The sequence below is a fragment of the Lactuca serriola genome, chromosome 3 (assembly GCF_051521515.1).
Source record: "Lactuca serriola cultivar US96UC23 chromosome 3, Lser_US96UC23_V15, whole genome shotgun sequence".
Taxonomy (NCBI): Eukaryota; Viridiplantae; Streptophyta; class Magnoliopsida; order Asterales; family Asteraceae; genus Lactuca; species Lactuca serriola.
Window position 1 is genome coordinate 192,845,445 of NC_136410.1, and position 8,410 is coordinate 192,853,854.

Below are 8,410 nucleotides of genomic sequence, written 5' to 3' on the forward strand. Positions count from 1 at the left end.
AAGTCCAGGTTTGACTTTCAAGTCGACTCAGAAAGTGAAACATACAAATGGTGAAAGAAGTAAGCTGGCTTGTTTCCATGAATTATCGCTCATAAACGTCCACCACCACCACCTTTTGTGAGTTTCTTTGCTTATTAAATTAAACCTTGGTGTTATGGTTCCTCACACCCATTTCATCAGCCCTATAACTTCACTTTCCTTGCAAACTAACTCACTCTTTCTCTAGATCCCTCTCCCCCCCCCCCTCATGGTTCATACACACCACCTTTGACCAACGAGAACCACCCTCAATCAACTACCCCTCACGTTTTCTGTTTACCTTATTCCTTCATTACCGAGAACCATAGTGGTTCCCTGTATCTTGTCACTGATCGGAGTAATCCATCAGACGCAACCCAACACCACTTTCAGAAGATTGAAGTGAAAGATAAATGAAGCGATCAATAGAAGTATCGCAACTGTTGTTAAGGTTAGAAACTTGTACCAAGAACTGCTACATGCTATAATGTGATTATATCAGATTAGAACATGAAGGAAGGTATATTCCTTTCTGGAATTTGACTCTAAAAGACCTGAGTCTAAGAGTCGCATCACACGATGAGAGGTCATTATAACATGACCCAATAGTCTATGTTCGTAATCGAAGAACTTATATTAAGTTTGTTAAGAAGAAGGATTATCCAATAAGGAATCGAGATTGTGATTCGAAGGTCATGATTGGAAGTTATGATTTTTCTAAGATTTAACACAACAGTGTAGAACCCGAAATTAGAATTTTAGATCGGTCTATTTTTAGCCAAAATAATCGAAGCAAGAAATGAAGATATCGTTAATAGGATTTAAACGATAAAAAAACGGTCGAAAACGGAGCTCGTATGCGAAAGATATGGACGAAGCTTCGTCACTACTCTTCGAGCGCGGCGAATTCGATACAGTTTTGTAAATCTGAGATAGAGTGAGAATTTGCTGACGGGATCTAAATGAAAGTTGTAGTACTCGTAAATACCAACGTGTGAACATAAAGAACGTCAATAATAGAGCTCGTATGCGAAAGATATGGACGAAACTTAGTCCTTACTCTTCGAGGGTGATAAATTTGATACAGTTTTGCAAATTGGAGATAGAATGAGAATTAGCCGATGACGTCTAAATGAAAGTTGTAGTGATTGTAAATACCAACATGTGGATATAAAGAATGTAGAAAACGGAGCTCATACACGGAAGATACGGACGAAGCTTAGGGGCTACTCTACGATAAAATCCCTAGAAATAAAGGATGAACCCTTCATAATTTCTTCACACCATAACCTTTCTTTCTCTTTCTAACTTCTATCTAGCCTCCTTAAATCCCTCCCAAGTCTAGGGAACCTCCCTAGCACAAGAAGGAAGCCCCGGAGCGCCTGACGGCTCCGAGAAGCAAAGCTTTGGCTTGGAAACGCTGCTCCAGCGAAACCAAATTTTTTTAATAAAAACCCGTTGTTTTTGTCAAAGGAAATTGTTTTAAGAGTAACGAAGCACTGTCTGAGTTTGGAGTCACCACCTTACCAAGTGAGTGCATATTTACTTTCATCTTACACATAAATATGAAGTATTTTATATAAATTATGTGCTATGTGTGTATACTGTCTGAATACTTGGTGTCTATGCTGGAGGAAACGTTTTATACATGTTTTAAATGATCTAAACTGTATATGTATTTTATATATATAAAATGTGTTGGGGTAAAACATGGGTAGATTAGAGGTGAGATAAATGATGAGCGATGAAAGATGAGATAAATGATGAGCGATGAAAGATGAGATGAATGATGAGCGAGGATATATGTGTAATAAAATTGTTGGATTTTGAGCATTCTAACACTCCTAAGTGTACATGCAACCCTAAATACCTTGGATATATGTTTTCTCTATTATAGAAGAAAATATGAATATCCAAGGTATTATACTAACTAGCATACAAAAACATTAATTCACATGAAATATAACAAGTTAGAATACATACCTCTTAGATGTAGAATGACTCCATGATGCTCGAGAGCCTAGTGCCCCAAGTGTGACACCTCAAATGGTTCACACAACATCATATGCACTTAAAAAGACTTGAGAGAATATACACACTTCATGAAAATCGGCTAGCCCTTTCTATCACTCATAGTGGCCAATTTTTCTCAAGAATGTGATCTTTATATAGTGTCACAATTAGGGTAAACCCTAATTGTCATGGCTTTCCATTTCCTTGGATCCATGGGTTCAAATACACCATGGAGCATCCTATGGGTTTTAGCCTAATTTGATAATCCATGGAGTCTTAGCCTAGTATACAAGTATGGATGATTTACACAATCAACCCATATATATTTAATTAGTCTTCTTTTGATCACTTAATTAATTCTAGATTAATTCTTGATCAATACTAATTAAATAATCTTATTAATATATTAGAACATATAACATATTAATAAACCTTAAGTGTTATTTCTCTCATTTTAGTCTATCCAAATGCATGATGCCATGAAACCCAAATGGACCATGCCGGGTCGGGTCAAGTCTTACCAATTATAGTTATGGACTTAGACATTAATCCAACAGTCTCCCACTTGGATAAGTCTAAAACTATTATTGCAAGTATGACTTCAAGAACCAACTGGCAATCGTAGCTCTCAAAAGCTTCTGTCGAACTCTGACCTTGCCGATGATCTCTGACCTTTGTCAATGACTTTTCCATCAGATAAGGGATCATATATTCCTCCATTGTAGATATCATATGGATTGATACATGGATTATAATCATTCTCACTGTCCATTTGTTGTTTCCCGATTTCCAATTTATGACGACTTACTAATTGAACAATTCAAATCAGTCCAGGCCGGGCCGAGCACTTACATTTGTTATCACCAAATCATCGAGGGGCCCACAAATATCGCTTTTATCCCGAAGGTAAAAGGAATCGATACACTTCGACTCATATGGCTTGTTCTACTACTTGTTGAATCATACACAAAGGCACGTTTTATAACATCGAGTTACCAATGCGTTTTTGTGCAATCAATGTATAACCAACTCATAGTAACAACTCATATCTCTCGGTTTGAAGAATATAAGATATTATCGTCTAATGATCACTCGTGATAAAATCCATGAAGTGATTCAAATGAGCTTGGGTTGAATCCAATACTCAGAGCTTACGAGCACTCATGAGTGTTGTAACACCTCTTGGCTATGTCCCATACCTTGGACATCTACCAACCCAATTCATGACAGTCTTGCCTTAATACCTACTTCAAACGTATTAACGACTATGGAGGGTTTTAATAACTTAATCATTCACGAAGAACGGCCTAGTTATTTTTTAAGTCAAAACATGCAAAATGAAACACAAGAATAATTGAATCCAATATGGTCTCAGAACTTATAAATATAAATAAAACACCTTTTATTTATCACCATATGATTACACATTATTCATTGCATACTGTCTCAGCTATCAACTTTATACTTGAATTAAAAACAATAGTTCTCCCAAGCTCCAAGCATGTACACTATTTTTTCTTTTTCCTAAACACTAGTCATGCCATACAACAAGTATGCAAACTAAGTTTGTCTATGATCTTTACTTTATGAAAGAGATATATTGAACATAATTCCAATGCTTCTCATTTCACACTCCCAATTCCTTACTGGAAATGCAAGAATTCCAAATTCATGCCATTTACTGAAATCTGTTAGATTCTAAACTTATATGCATTGATCCTCTTGTAATGATTACGCATTCCAAAGGAGATCAACTCCTTGGAAACATCCTTCTTGCATTAAGTTTCCTAATCTTACACAGATTTATTGAACAACTTCAACCCATGGGATCATTTCCATATTCCCCTTTTGACTATCACTTCTGAACAACAGTTGCCTTTTTTCAGAATATGTCAATATCATCCTTCCAACAATTAACACTATACATCTAATTGTCCCTGAGCAACCAATATTTGGTAAACCTTAGATTGTCCTCAACAATTGCTTAATCCTTTTAGTCATATCCAATTCTAGACCTTTTCCCTTCTTAATGCTCCAGACATTTGGAAAATTTCAGAAAGGATGAATATTATAGCACATGCAATCGATCCTATATCCGAAGCATGTGGGACACGATTCACGATGTCTCACATAAAGACATGATACTAGACAAGTCCTTTTGCTACAATATTTCTACTTGCCAAGCTCTCATAATTTCAGATTATGAAAAGGGATTCCATAATCATAATCGAATTTTAGAACGTAAATAATAGACCTATATATAGAATTTTCTTATGTTCAGCCATTCCAACATGAAATTCATATATATATATATATATATATATATATATATATATATATATATATCGTTGACTAAATACGATTAAAACCTCAATCTAAGCTTTTAGATTTGAGATGAAGTATAATTTCCTCTCCCTTAATTATAGCAAAACAACTTTTTCCCAAATGAAACCTTTTGTTTTCAATAATTAACATTGCTAACTAGCAACCTTTATCATAATTATCATGTTCCCACTAACATGATGATTACTAGCATAACACTTATGCTCCCACTAGCTTTGACATGTATCCAGAAAGCAACTGGACTTCTAGAGGTCAATACTAGATTGCTTTGATCAGACTTTATCAAAATCATACACCTTATCTTAGATAGCTCACAGGTGTGTCTAAACAATTTCAGAACAATGAAAAGGGATGCCATAATCATAGTCTCAATTGTTTAGACCTTTGCTATCTACTTCAAATCTACTTGGTGGAAGTGTTTCCTCACCATCATTTTCATGAATCGGAGAGAAACCTTATGACCTTTAGATTTTATGGTATATGTGTTCCTTTCCATGTGAATTGTTTTGTCAAAACCATAATCACAAGACAAGATTAGTGACAATTCGAAATTCATATGGACTGAACTTATGCAATCTTAAATTCTTGTCACGTGGATGCTCAAGGGCCTGCTATCGGTTCCAAGTTGATATCCAACCAATTGAGAACTCTAAGAACTCATATGTAAATCCAACATTAATTGGAATAGGCACAGAAATAGAAATATGTCAACACGTTAGGTTATAAACCTCACGTCATGTGCTAGTGTTAAACTATAGGTTTTTATTCTTGATTAGATATTCAAATTCTTTTTAGGATCTATAAGATTCTCACTGTCCTCTTGACATATAAGACAATCTTGCCAAATATTCAAGAGATAGTGCGGATTCTTTATCAAGACAAACACTTCACACAATTGGCCTAAGTTGGTCTTTGTTTTATCCAAAAGGGATAATGAGTTAGGAGGGTAATAAGGTTTTTAGTTTGTCTGTATTAGGTCACTAAGGTTTTTTTTGTGCGTATTAGACCAATATGGTTGTTATTACCGTTTAGAAATAATCCTTTTTACCGGTTTTAACCAGTAAAAGGACTATTTCTAAACGGTAATAACAACCATCTTGGTCTAATATGCACAAAAAAAACTTAGTGACCTAATACGGACAAACTGGAAACCTTATTACCCTCATAATTCATTATCCCTAATTATTTAGAAAACATGCTTACTAATCAATTTGACCTATTTGTTTGACTGAAAATAGTTGCTTCCATTTAAAATTATCTCACAACCCTTCCAGAACTTCTAAGTCCAAAAACTCATATGATTGATGATCTTCATTACATAAATATGCAACATTTTATGAATAACTTCTTTTTTGTCATTTAAATGTTTACATGAACACATCCATATGTACAAAAACAATCTCGCTTTGATACCTCCCATCAATGTCTATACTTGATAACGAATGGAAATGTAAAAGCAACAGGGAGTTGCAGAGGATGTCTATTATCAATATTTTATAAAAAGAAAAACCACAACATGAGCTAAGAAACTGAAGTTGCAAAATGAATAAAAAAATCTGCATATAAACAAACACATACATACTATATACAACACATAAACGGAAGTTTATAAAGCATGAAACTTAATGACAGGAAAAGTACAAAACTTAAAGAAGACTTTATAGAAAGAAAGATCACCCTTACTAGCCACAAATGGTTGAAAACATCAACAAGAAGATCAATATGACCATAGAATCAACATGTTGTCTTATCATGACTTCAGTAGATGAACTACTGAAACGTAAGAATTGCAACTGAACTCTATTAGCATTTGAAAAGGGAATTAGGGTTCCAGAGAAGACGATGAAGGGTTAAAAAAAATTTTGGACCATTTCTCGATTTGTGTGTTTCATCCTTGCGCAGGGGCCATGCTAATCTTTTCTCTATCGTTCCAATTTTATTGGATGTCCCCAAAGGGACGACTATAGATGAAGAGCTTCGCCATATATAGGAGTAGCAGGTTATATGGGACAACGTGAGTTTTAAACGAAGTAGTTTACCGTTGATGGTCATATATTCTCTATGTCTTTAAAATTAGGGTTAATGACTTAGGAGGGTAATAAGGTTTCCAGTTTGTCCGTATTAGGTCACTAAGGTTTTTTTGTGCGTATTAGACCAATATGGTTGTTATTACCGTTTAGAAATAGTCCTTTTACCGGTTAAAAACCGTAAAAGGACTATTTCTAAACGGTAATAACAACCATATTGGTCTTATACACACAAAAAAACCTTAGTGACCTAATACAGACAAACTGAAAACCTTATTACCCTCCTAAGTTATTATCCCTATCCAAAACATAACAACTTACCAATTTCAAATGTACAAGAGTAGGACACTTTTACTCTTACATTTGACAAGTGTGTTAAATCTTTCTTTAAGATATGTCACTCAACTTACAGTCTTGGAGTATGACTCTAAGATTTGTTTTGGAATGAAGTATGACTCATCTTCATGATTTGACCACTTCAACAATTCATAGCTCCTCTTCTTAGCTATCAGAATGCACTTAGAGGATGAATTGTGATAAGGTCTCTTAATCATTAAGATGATCATATAACATGATACTAAAGTAATCTCCCATCTTTTCAGATTTGAGAAACTTTTATACTTCTGCCTAATTTGATTCTTCTTTTTTGCTCTGCCATACATTGTAAGTATAACCATATTTACTGAGCCATAGTAAACTATGAAAAATAGTCTTATCGATATTTTGTGGTGCACTTAACCAGTGCACAAGAATGTGTACTCGATCCCTTAGTCCTTTACTTGACTCACACATCCATGTAAACAAGTAGTTAGTCATAATTATTTTTCCAATGCTTGAAAGTTCTCATTCATCATGCTATACATCTTCCATGATTCCAAGTTTCTAATCGACTGAAACTTGGGTGATGAGAATCTTTCCTTATTTGGTAAATTTAGACACTACCAGAAATGAAAGAATCAAATTCATGTTTCCACTCTTGCTCTTAATGGAATCTTATAAGCGATAAATATTTTCACAAATGCCATTGTAAGGATATTTTAAAATAAATGAAATCAGAAATTTTCCTTTTATTTTAAAAACATTGCGGAAAAACTATCCTTACAGTGCAAAAGCACATGAAAACTTTGTTGTTATCTATTCCTAATCAATATATCATAACTCCTAAGAAGTAGCTCAAGAATCCGATCTTCAAACTATGCGATAGAAATCCATCTACGCGATCCGATTCAACATATTATTTCTTTAAGTTTGTTCACTTTTCTTTGATTCTTAAAACATCAACATGCGACCCAGTCACATCATGTATCAAGAATCTCATAATAGAAACTTAGCAGAGTTAGATAATGGACTTTACATGAAGTAGAGTCAAATTTATTAACTTTAACATCCTTAGGTAAAATTGGTTGCTTCACAACTAATTCCCCTTCCATTGGCAATATAAACATACGGACCCTTTGGTAATGGTATGCAGGACTATCACAGACTTAGCTTTTCTCTTTACCATTTGGTCAACCGAGTTGACTATGGCCGATCCCTTTCAATTGGGTAGAGAAAGCTTTTTCTGGATTTCCAGTGTCATCATTATCAATGTCCATAAAGTTTTAGGAAGTTGATCTTAGCAAATAGATAAGATCATTAAGGGTCTTTTCATAGTCTGTTTCATAGGAGTCCAAAAGGAACTCACTATGTGACTTAGAAAGTAGTTGAGCCACCAACATTCTCAAGACTTTGACACCCAACACTCTCGGCTTGTCAATGTGTGACTACATCTCCAAAATGTGATCACACATAGACCTTTGCTTGCCAATAGGGATTGAGTGACCTTAAACTTTTCAAGAAGTTATGGGTTAAGGAGAATAATTGGAGGAGGTGAAAGAAGTATCATTTCCATAGGACATCATCTTCATTTAGGAAAGCTTGTTTCAAGAGATTTAGGAATATCATAAATGTCTACACCAGACATCTTTTGGGAGATATTCAAGATAGTTGATTTAAAGTCCCAAATGTAA

At 34.6% G+C, this 8,410-nt stretch overlaps 1 non-coding gene across 1 annotated transcript; it reads right to left on the reverse strand.

Moving 5' to 3' along the window:
• Window positions 1-6,230: 6,230 nt before the first annotated feature.
• LOC145096567 (U6 spliceosomal RNA) lies at window positions 6,231-6,333 on the reverse strand. Its single transcript, XR_013703941.1, has one exon. It is a non-coding gene; the product is annotated as a U6 spliceosomal RNA (small nuclear RNA).
• Window positions 6,334-8,410: the final 2,077 nt, after the last annotated feature.